Consider the following 12,449-nt stretch of genomic DNA (forward strand, 5'->3'; position numbering starts at 1 on the left):
TGTTTGCAGCGTAATTATTCAGTATCGGCCCACTTATTAATCAAGTCAATGCTCCGCATTTTAAATGGAAATTGCAGGATTAATACAAGCATTAATTTTGTCTGGGCGAAATCGTGATGGCTTTAGCTCTGCTAATCAAATTGGAATAAAAAAGCAAGCTGAGAGGAGTCGATGATTGAATTAGGAGAGGCACTTGGGCCACCCACACACACTAACACGTTATGTTGCAAGCAGGGCCCAACCCCAAACCACCAACGCCCCAAAATGAGCACTGCATGCAAATGAGGAGACCTTTTCACATTGAAGTAAACATGTTTATGGTTAATGCACAACAAAGTCAAGATAAGAATGTATACATGCAAGAAACACCAATAACACTATTCAGAGTTTTATTAGAGTTATAAATATTCATAAAGAGTGTTAATTAATATACAGTACATGGGTTTATTTAGCATCACGATTAATGCATATGATTAGAAATAAGATTTGAAACGGAAAATAATGAATGTTGTTAGCAAACAATTGTGTAGGATAGGAACTACTTCCTCTTCAGCTCACCTGAACACAAATAGAAAGTGACAGTTAGTCATAAACACAAATAGAGAGACTGTCTCCTACTAGAAGTCATGAAAGAGAAACTACATCTGGAGTTATTTCACATGAAACAATGACAAATGTGACATTTAGTTTATTTGTTTGTTTTTTAATATTATTAAAAGTTGGCATAAAAAATGGTCTGTAGTCACTTAAACGATAAACCAAATCAGAATATCCTACTAATTGGCGATAGGTACAAATGTAATCCTTGCAAAAATATTCAATTTAATCCAACTGGTCTCAATACAGTGAAAATGACCTATATAGTATGTCGTTTGGGTCTGAAAATAAAAAAAGTGGTATCATCCTTACTTTACATACAGAATGGTATCATAAGTCTTGTGATTAATTAATTTATGAACAGGTGGGCACGTCTAGCATCTGTGCTTTTCTTAATATTCACCCTTGCCAGCTTCCTTCCCTTAATTCCCTCTTCACACACACTCACACACCACCGATTGATGGACAGATCAGATCAGACAGAGCTGACAATGGTGTCCTATCTGGTGTTTGGAGGTGTTGTTTGTTCAAAATGACAAGGATGTAAAGCGTTCTCTCCATATGAGTTGCCTCCAGTGCTGATAGGTGATATCAGGGCTGCCACATCCACAGTCTTGCTCCGATTAGCATCAGGTCGCGCTGAGGTGTTTCCTCAACGTCTGTCATTTCCTGTCATTTGTTTGTCAAGCCCTGGCCAAGCCCCTTCACCACGACTGTTTGTTCAAGGGAATACACAATGTGGCACACTTTTTTTTTTCTTTCCACCTGCCCTCCTCCGGGTTGGATTTTCTCTGCTTGATATGGTCTTGACACTCTTTGACAGTATGTAGATTTGCTGCTGAAAGTTAAAGGGATTAGAAAATACATGTGCTATATTGTTGCAGACCACATTTTATCACTGAATAACTTTACCCCATAATGTGCTTATACTGTAGGGATAATGTTTACAATAAAATGCTTTTAAACTACAATACATTTATTTTGAAATGATTCAAATTGTTTTTAACATCACAATAATGTTTTTTGAAGGAATAGCACACTCAAAAGTATTCATGCCATTACAAACACTTCTAAAAGAACACAACATTGAATGAAAATGGGCCTGTCAGGCTTCAAATTAACAAACAAACAAAGTATAATAAAAGTGGTACATTTATTATACTTTTATGTAAAAACAGACCAAATATTACATACAAAATTCATTATAATATCAAATATACTATTCAAAAGTCAGTAAGATTTGAATTTAAGTAATTCATACTTTTATTCATCAAGGATACATTCAATTCTTAACTGGCAGTAAAAACTTTTATAATTCTACAAAGTATTATTACTACAAATACTGTTCTGCTAAACTTTCTGCTCACTAAATAATTCTGAAGAAAAATGTATCACATATTGGTAACACTTTGGGCCCTATCTTGCACCCAGCGCAATTGACTTTGTACATCGACGCATGTATCATTCCTATTTTGCACCCGCGCAAAGCGGACTTTTCCCTCCACAGACGCATGTCGGTAAGTTAGGAAATACACTTGCGCTCCCCAGACGGTTCAGCGCAAAGAGGAGGCGTGTTCCGGCGCAAACGTTCCTTCATGCTATTTTGCAGGTTTAGAAAACAATTGCGCCACTGACCAGGAAAAAATTGTTTAAAGTCAGTGGCGCGTTGTGCATGTTATTCATATGCTATTTTAAGGGCGCATGCTTGGCCATAATCAATGTAGCGTGTGCACAACACGCACTTTGATTCTCTCATCTACACAGAAGCAGCAGTTTTCATTTTTGCAAATCATACATTATTACGATAGATAGATAGATAGATAGATAGATAGATAGACAATTTATTATAAAAGCATACATCTAGCTTACACATTTACCCAAATTATCATACGCCTGTTTAACCGAAGTTAATTTGGGTGGGTTTCTCCATCCCCAATGTCCCTGACGAGAACGTCGGTCTCCTCGGCTGTGAACCGCTCCTGGCGCGCGCCTGGCAAATCCGGCGTTATAATAGGAATCCGCTTTAGAACAAGCGCGCCTGCTCTTAAAGGGAATGTGAGATATCGCTCTGATTGGTTTATTTCACGTTACGCCCAAACCACACCTATGAATAATGAAGCTACTTCAGACCAACCCCTTTTAGATTTGGGGGCGCAAGAGGCATTTATCCCGCCGGGAAAATAGCAACAGCGCCCAAGACCCGCCCACAAAGTTACTTGCGCTTTGCGCTTGACACTTGCGTTTCAGACCGTTAAAATAGGGCCCCTAATTTTACAGTGCCCTTATTACATGTACTTACCACAGGAATAACAGTCAATTATGCATAATTACATGCAATTAACCCTCAAACAAACCTTAATCCTACCCTAACCCTATAGTAAGTACATGTAGTTGCTTAATATTACTCAGTACTTAAATATTTAATTACACTGTAACAATAACACCTTCAAATAAATTGTAACCCACATATTTTACGAAAACATTAAGCAGCACAACTGCTTTCAATATTGTTAATAATAAGAACAGTTTCTTAAAGCACCAAATCAGGATATTAGAATGATTTCTGAAAGATCATGTGACACTGAAGACTGGTGTAATGATGCTGGACATTCAGCTTTGATAAAATATATTTAAAGTATATTGAAATACAAAGTAGTTATTTTAAATTGTAATAATGTTTCAGAGAATTACTAATTTACTCTATTTTTGATTAAATAAATGCATCATTGATGAGCGTGAGACCTTTTAAAAACATAAAATACAAAACAATCTAAAGCTGCGTTCACACTACAAGCGACTTTGTCGCTGCATGTCGCCGGTGGCTGGCGATGAGGTCGCTAGTGGGCGTTCCCACTACTGGTTGCCTTGTAATGTTTATGAATAACATCCAATCATCAATCACAAGCGAATCAGTTTTCTTGCCGCTAAAAACAAACATTCTGGAGAGAAAATATTAAATATTTAGACTCGTAAAGCATGTAAGTTAAATGAACGAGTACCTGGGTCTCACAACTCCGAAAATATCAGATCAAAATTGAAAATAGGCGCTATCTGTATAAACAAACCACATATTTGAGCTTTAAACAACTACATTCTCGACTGAAAAACTCTTATAACTACATTTCATGACACAATAACAGTAGTATTTTAGATTTAAAAAAATACTCCTCCATCTTTCTGTCGATGGGGCGAGGGGCTGAGCGGAGAAGGATGATGACGCGCGCTCCAGGCTCCACTCCTATTGGTTGTCGCTCGCGAAAGTCGCTCTTCATTTGCATAAAGTTAAACATTTCTCAACTTTGTTGTGTGGCCAGACACGCCCCATCCAGTCACCAACGGTCGCGTGTCGCCGGAAGTCGCCCGCTCCCCATTGAAATGAATGGTATCGTGTCGCTTTGTCGCGTGTAGTGTGAACGCAGCTTAAGAGAAACCTTCTCTAAGGGGGGGCATTACATACTGGATGATGAACAGCAATTTTATTTAGAAGAGTCTTGTAGATCGATGTCATTTTTTACTATAATGTCAGTTCCTAAAAGAGCACTGATCCTTTCATGAAGACAGCCAAATGAAACTCACAGAGAGAAATAATGGCATCAAACCAATCACTGTGGCTAAAAAATGCAGCCTAGAGGTTCAGTTTGAAAAACGTGGGAATTTCTCAACTCGTGGTGCTTTCCTGTCCGTGGAACCTCTGGGGCCGTATATAAAAAATAGATGAGCGTTGAGTGTTTTTGGCTTGTATGAAACAGTCCTCCCATAGTTTTGTACTGATAAACAGTTATCTCAGACTGTAGGCCACATAAATCATCCTTGCTCTGTTTAGACACTGTGCATTTGGGCAGTTCAACGAAGTAAACTGTGTACCTCTGAGATGATTGAAAGATGCATCATATTCATGGAACAATATTCCGATTTCTTTTAAAAGCTGGTATCCGTTTCTAATGTGCTGTGTCTGACTGAAAGCAGACCCCATGTGTTCATCAAGGTTATGCACTGACAACATATACATGGCAACATTACAATGGTAATATCTTGCATATTCATCACATTTCTACTTCTGACTTGCTGATGTACTTGATAAACCATAAACTTCTGACCGGGTTAAGTGTTTCCTGGCTTTCTTCATTATTTTCTGTTTACATCAGATGTTGGTCAGATGCTTTAATTAGACCTGTGCTATTTATACAGGCACTAAAATGGAAATGTCAGAAACAAATTGCATAAGGTCATAATCTTTATAGACTGACCAGGTCCAGTACTTATTTTTGTTACCGCAACAAAGGTCAACACACGTTCCTTTATATCATTAAAGGTTCACATTTCTTTATCTCAGAGTATTGGATTTACTCGGTTGTTTATGACACAAATATAACATATGGCATCAGAACACTTGGACTGTAGCGCATGAATTGCATGGACTATATGTATGATACATTCATGTGCTTTTGGATGCTTGACAGTTTCAACCATCATCCTCTCATCCCTCATGCATCTCCTTTTGTGTTTTACATAAGAAGAAAAATATATAGGCCTATATGAGTGTGTTTTGTACATTTTACAAGAAAATACAATTTCAGGCTTTCTACTTATCTTTCTACAATGTGCTACTTTCGTTGTAAATATTTTATATTAAAGCATTTTTTTGTGTGTGAAAATTGTAATTCCTGCACCACAATTACTTTTTCAGTGTTAGTAAATGATGACTTAATTTTTGGATGAAAAAAATGCACAGAACATTGTAATGATAGAAAATGATAGAAAAGTGCAAATATAATCACTGCAGGAGTAATAATTAGGGGTTGGAAATTACGTCTGCAAAAGTATTTTTATTTATTGATTGATTGATCGATTGATTGAAGTTTCCCCCAAAAATAGGAATAACTGAATGAAATTTTCATTCAGAAATATTTTCAATATTTTCGATATTTCTGGTTAATAATTTTTTTTTTTTTTTATCAATCAATCAATCAATCAATCAATCAATCAATCAATCAATCAATCAATCAATCAATCAATCAATCAATCAATCAATCTTGTTAGTTTGCTTCTGTTTCTTTTTATTAGCATCTACTAAATGACGATTTGTAAAAAAAAAAAAAAAGAAAAAAAAAAAAAAGAAAAAAAGTAATTGATCACCATTGAGCACATCTGGATGTAGCATCTTTGGAAAAATCCCACAAAAATTTCTAACAAACAGAAAATTACTTCAAAATGTAGCATACATACCTGAAACACAGCACAGCCCACTTTCCCTGATGAATGAGGTCATTAAAGTCAAGCTATCAGTGGACATGAGTGAAGAGATGCCACAACAGCCCAGCTCACCAAACAAACAAAAGAGAGAGAGAGAGAGAGAGAGAGAAAAGTTTTGATTAATGTCAAGGACATCCTGCATGACTCTTCCGTCTAAAGACATTCATCACTCGATGTTGATGTTGATCCTCCCTCGTCTGTCCTCTCCACTCTTCCGAGAAGGAGGCAGAAAAGGAGCTTGTGCTAACAGAGATATTAAACTCGGCTTATGTGGTCAGTCAGCAAGTAGCCCATGCTAAACCAATTGAAATATATGATGCCCAAGTGTGTGTTTAAAAATGCTTACTGTGAAAGTAAACGCAGTAAAGTCTATTTTGAGTTCAAATGTATTTAGAGATGTATTTTGATAGTCCACTTTAGAAATTCTACTAACTATAAGTAACTTTGCAACTACATGTCTATACCAGTCATTAGAGTAGTAAACTGTCTGCTTAATATCTGCTAAAACTTTATTTTGATGGACCCCAACAGATATTCTACTGACTATAAGTAACTTTGCAAGTACATGTCAACTTATTCTACTAACCCCTTATTCTATTAACCCCAACCCAGGGCCGTCGCCAGAACATACATTCCTGGGTGAAAAACAACAACAACAACAACAAAAATACGAAAAACTAACTTTTAATTGTCTTAACCACATTTTATTTGTTAGGAATTTAGACAAATTTAAAGCAGCACTCAGTAGCTTCGGGATTTCTTCGCTGTATTCTCGCTTTTTGCTCGCAGGTTTCTCTCTAGAGCTCCCCCCACAGCTTCGGAATAGATATTTGACAACACTGTTGTAAAAACTCGTTGGTGATTCTCAGACACCAGAGGCTATAGATCAACGACATCAAAGCAGATGGGACATTCTTTAAAACGTCTTCTTCATTCGGGTTCGGACAGCGTGAGGGAGCGCAATAATTACAGCATTTTAGCAGATTTCTTTTGGCCGTAAAGCAATTGTTTACATCGCGAGACCTGATATCACGCGAGACTTCCTGACGCAGCGGCCGGCGGCCCGCCGGCTCAAAGTTGCAAGTGCGTATTTTCCGCTCACGGGCACCAGGGGGGTGCGAAACGACCACCATTCAACCCGAAATAAGTAATATAACCATTCCAATGACTCCGAAGCTGTTCAGTTAAGGTAAAAAAAGTTGGAAGTTTGATTCAGAGTGGTTCAGCAGAGTTGTGTGGAGTGATGAGTAATACAAGTAATAATAAATGCATCTCTACCACAGTGAAGCATGGATGAAGAGGTGTCATTGTGTGGGGAGCCTTTTTAGCAGCTGTTATTGGTGAGATACTTCACTGTGAAATATCATTCAATGCTTTTGTTTTGAGTACAGGAGAATATTGCAGAATGGCTTGATTCCAACAACTGAAAAGTTGTTATAATGAGGTATGATCAGATATTATTTTTCAAAAAGACAATGATCCTGCCTAAATTGTAAATACAACCAAGAAGTCCATCAGGCTCATGTTTTGACCCTATAGTGAATATTTGGTCTCACGTTAAACTCAAACTAATTGGGAGACATTTTTAAACTACTCATGAAGCTATCAACATAGAGTAGAACAACATCTGACTCTTCTTCCTGTAAAAAGCTGTCTGCAAGTTTGGGAAGGCTATTCTGTGCTAAGTTACTTTACCTACAGAATTTGTGCAATTATTGCTAATTTTCTGACCAGTGATTTGTGATTAAAATGGTTCAGACCATTATTTGAGAATGCATATTTGAGAAACAGAAATTCACTATTTCACATTTATTATAAATGAAATACACAATGTTATAAATTAAAACAACACCAAAACTATTTGCATTATGCCTACTTCATAAACACGAAGAGTCACAAAAGATCATCAATTCCACCAACAACGATAATAAAAAAAGATGAAAAAAAACAAAAACATTCCAAATAATGATCTGTAGCATATTAAAGAGTCCCAAAGAAGACTGTACTCACCATTAACAGTTGAAGGTTGTGGTTCTCCGAGTGATAGTCACTTCAAGTTCTCTTTTGTGTAATAGTGCATTAAATATGAAATCTTGGCTCGCTTCCCGTTAAAAACACATTTAAATAAATTTCCTTGAAATAGTTTCAAGTTACGTGTCACCGCAAAACCTACACAATACCAGCAAAAAAGCTCCTGATCAATTATTTGTTATTAAAGGGGTGGTAAAACACCTTTTTTCGAAGGCTTGATTGTGTTTGTGGGGTCCACTGTAACATGTGTTCATGCTTCGTTTTAAAAAATTCGCATTATTTTTCACATATTTAACCATTATTCTACACTGCTCTGTCCCTTCTTGTAAAAACGGTTGGATATTTCCTGGTTCTATGAAGCCCCGCCCTCAAAAATACGCAATGGGCTCAGATTGGTTAGCTGGCTCAGTGTGTTGTGATTCGCTAACCGCCAAGTTCACATTGTTTCGGAAACGCCCCTTACCGGTAGTTTTTGCTTCAGTAAACAACGGCGTTAATATTCCCATAATCAGTTAGAGCACGAATCAGACCCAGAGAATGTTAGTGGAGAGAATCGAGCAGAAACTGGTCAAGAACAGCTGTTTAAGGACGTTTCAGAAAGGTATGTTTGTTTTTAAGGCTGCAGATCTATTGTGATCGCTATATGACACTGTTACTTTTGTATATTTAAAACGATTGTAGCTAAATATCTGTCGCCAGAACTATTAACCCAATACAAACACTAAACATTGGCTTTACAACAGCCAAATCAAACACAAACCATGTTTAGCATGCATGTAGATAAACAATACATAAAAGCTATAATCAACGAATAATTTACAGTGAAACGACAACAACCTCGAACATTCCAAGTTCGCTGCGCTGGTGATATTAAACAGAAGTTTGTATGTGTTTGTCGGATATGAATTAACATTAGCATTTAACAAACTGGTTTGTGGAGCCAAACAGCGTTTTCCTTTGTTTACTTCCTCGCTACAACGTACAATTAACAATACGAACTATTACAGGAAAACACGTCAACGAAAAAATCATACACAGTTTGTGGCTCGTAAACAGCTTCTGTTTTTAAAGTTGGAACTGCTCGATCTTTCAGGACAAGCCATTGTGTGAATCCTGCATTGTAACTCGTGTAGATTGAGGAAGCTTTCCTCCGGAAAATGTGCAGCACAGAGTGCGACATTTGGATTATAATTATGAGGGACCGAGTTAAAAATACATTTTAACCGTCCTTAGGAAGACTGAACAAAGTGGACCTGCAATCTGGGTGAAAATAACAGCGTTTCGACGGCATAGCGCCAAGACACTCGACTACCACAACAACTCTTTTCCAAAGCAACATAAAATGGCCTCGCCCCCGTTATGTATTGTGTTCCCAGAGGAGGGGTTTATGTAAATGTTGGGCTTAGTGATGTCAGCAAGCCCACAGGAATGTCGTGTAGTCCCTATCAGCCGTTTCTGTAGTTCTTAGAAATTGATTTCTTTAAAAGCAAATATCTCCCTTTGCTTTAAACTTTGAACGTTGTAACTTTGCAGATGTTGTTTATGCTCAAACAGCAACATTACACACTAACTAAAGTTAGAAAAGTGAAATCGTGTTTTACCACCCCTTTAAAGCATCTACGTTCACAAACCACTGTTAATCTTAAGAGAAAAGCAAGCATACTGTAAGCAGGATTTGGCATGGTAGAAAACGTGCAAAGATCACTAAAAAGCTGTCACTCATTTTAGTTCATTGTGATCTCACAATGACTGCACAATGAAACGCTTATGTACATAATTGTTTGTTATAATAAGAGGATTTGTGAGCGCAGAACTCAGAATCCACTCACTGCTCAAAATGCTGTAGTATTTGTTCAATGCTAACTTAAACACCTCTGATTGGCCACTGCATTCAAGAAATCAACATACAGTATATGTTTGTGATTGGCTATATTGCTCAACACTGCAAAAACATGTTGTAAATGGCAAGTAAGCAATTTTTATTTATATAGCACTTTTCCAAACAAATCAATGCAGTTCAAAGTGCTTTACAGGCAAAAAATATATAAAATGTACAACAGATAGTAGACCCAGTAAAATACAAAAATAAGATTACAGTTTATAAGGATTAACTAAGGCATAAAATAACTAAAAATGAAGAAAAACATATGAAACATATAAAAAGCATTATAATATATTACACGAAGGCCAGACTAAAGAAATATGTTTTTAATTTAGACTTAAAACTATTAATATTTTCAGCATGTTTTACGTCCTCTGGAAAGCTTATTCCAGAGGCGGGGAGCATAGCGGCTAAAAACAGCTTCACCAAATCTTTTAGTTCTACTTTGTGGTTCTATTAAAAGAAAAGAATCAGAGGATCTGAGAGTCCTTACAGGTTCATATACTTTGAGCATTTTTGAAAGATAGTCTGAAGCAAATCCTTGCAATGCCTTATAAAGTAATACAATTATTTTGAAATCAACACGAAAATTAACAGGTAATCTGTCACAGTCACCAGTCACCAGTGCGGTACCCGTCAGAATTATATTTCCCAGCATCCCTCCTGGTCCCCACCTGCACTCAGTCAGTCATCACCACACCTGCTGCAGATCATGACCAGTATACTGATTCCATGCACATGCACTCCATTATCAACACACCCTATATATACCTGCATCACCCTCACATCAGGGTCTGGTCGCATCAGTTCTACATAGACGTACAGACTACCAACCTGAATCCATACCTGAGCATACTCACCTGAGATCGCCAATTTGATATCTAGTCTTCTGTCTGCCTTCATCATTCTTCCAGATCCAGTTCGCCTGCCGTCTTATCTCTTCACTGTCTGCATGAGAAATCAAACATCAGTTAACAGCCAGCTAAGTAACCATCTACATTCACCTGTCGTCATCTACTCACCATTTCCTGGTTCCCACCATCAACTCTGCATTCAATAAAGAACATATTGCTTTCACTCACCTGTCTGTTCCCTTCTGTTGCGTGACATAACCAGTGTAATGACTTTAGTATAGATATATATATAGTTTTGTCTTAATTGTAGTACATTAATTGTAGTCTTTGGTAAACCAGAAAAGAGGGCATTACAAATAGAAACCTTTGACGTTCTCCAGGGCGCAAAAACAGATATGCACTGGATTGTTTGCCAGAGAAAACTGATCCTAGACCAGCAGTTATGGGCAGCTTTTCCCTCTAAAAACAATCAGAAGCAGCAAGAGGCAGTAGTTTGAGTGTGAAAATTGCACAGACACAGTCGGACGTACCGTTCTGATTGGGATCACTTTGAGAGACCAATCTACTTTGAGTGTAATAAAACGAGCCAATGCACATTGGCATGCGATAATTGCATCAGCTGCTCTGCCTCACAGCACAAGCATATAATGAGCAGCTGGTGCATCGCATCTTTGCTTTTCGCTACGGAGCCGAGCGTTTGTATTTTTCCTGCTCTGCAATCTTATCTGAGAGTGTTTTAACTTCAAAGAAGCAGAAAACAAGTCTGCTTCTTCAGGAGAACGTCTCTTCAAAGCTGGTTTTGGATTAAACATCGAAAGACAGCGCTGGCCGCGATGTCACAGAGAGCAAAACAGCTGTTTTCACAGCTTGAACATTGCGGCTTCAATGAGAATTTGAGTGCTCACATCAGGCTTGCAGTATTGTTCTGTTTGTGTAGCCGCGACAATGACCCTGTACACTCGGCACCAGAGAGAGCAGTTTCCTGAAAGAGCATGCACGGTTTGACAATGCATCTTTTTCAAGATGTCATTCAAACCATGTATTTCTGGATGCGGTCGTTTCCTATCCTCATTTGACGGCCACAATCACTGTTTCACATGCCTGGGCTTAAAGCATGCTGAGACTGTGTTCGTGGTTGGTTCATGTTCTCTCATGAGAGCATGACCACGTCGGCACGTTGTTCGTCTCACCTTTCTCGTAAAGGCTTGAGCCGCTCAGCTGCAGTGTGCTGTCGAGCTGCCTGCTGACAGCGCGGGTTGTCACGGCAACCCAGTGCGCGTCGGTCGGCGCTCTAGATGCGCGGTCTAAACTCAAGTGCCTCAAACCAGGTGGAGTCCCCTCATCTATACCCCAATCTAGTTTATCTTCTGGTGTACCAGAAAAGGGCTACTTCCCCGAATAGACAGGGTGACCTGAGGATTACAGAGAGGGCATCCCCACCCGGTAACCAATCCCTGTGGGCCCCTCACTCCTCTATTGCATCGGAAACATGCTGAGATTGTGTTCATGGGTGGTTCATGTTCTCTCATGAGAGCATGACCACGTCGGCATGTTGTTCGTCTTGCCTGTCTCATAAGGGCTTGAGCGTTCAGCGTGCCGTGTGCCGCCGAGTTTGATGGCCATGTTCACTGTCTCACATGCCTGGCAGCTTCCGGATGGGATTGCTGGTCCTTCTCATGAGGGACCTAGCATTTCATTTCGGGGCTCCATGGGAGGATCAGATGTCGATCACTGCATCGGTGAGAGGGCTGTTACGCTTTGAAAATGAAGATGATGCTGAGCTTCCCACTATAAGGGTGTGTGTGTGCTCATGCTGAATTGGATTCAGACTT

The 12,449-nt window shown here is 38.6% G+C and overlaps 2 long non-coding RNA genes across 2 annotated transcripts in view; both read right to left on the reverse strand.

Annotated features, from left to right (window-relative positions):
* LOC309499034 overlaps positions 1–12,449 on the reverse strand; it is a 322,784-nt gene that overhangs the window by 95,908 nt on the left and 214,427 nt on the right. The window lies entirely within an intron of this gene.
* Positions 376–8,900, reverse strand: LOC309499048. Its single transcript, XR_014206122.1, has 2 exons — positions 5,824–8,900; positions 376–1,435 (listed from the first exon to the last, which is right to left on the reverse strand). It is a non-coding gene; the product is annotated as an uncharacterized lncRNA (long non-coding RNA).

This window comes from Leuciscus leuciscus (assembly GCF_965113295.1).
Source record: "Leuciscus leuciscus genome assembly, chromosome: 5".
Taxonomy (NCBI): Eukaryota; Metazoa; Chordata; class Actinopteri; order Cypriniformes; family Leuciscidae; genus Leuciscus; species Leuciscus leuciscus.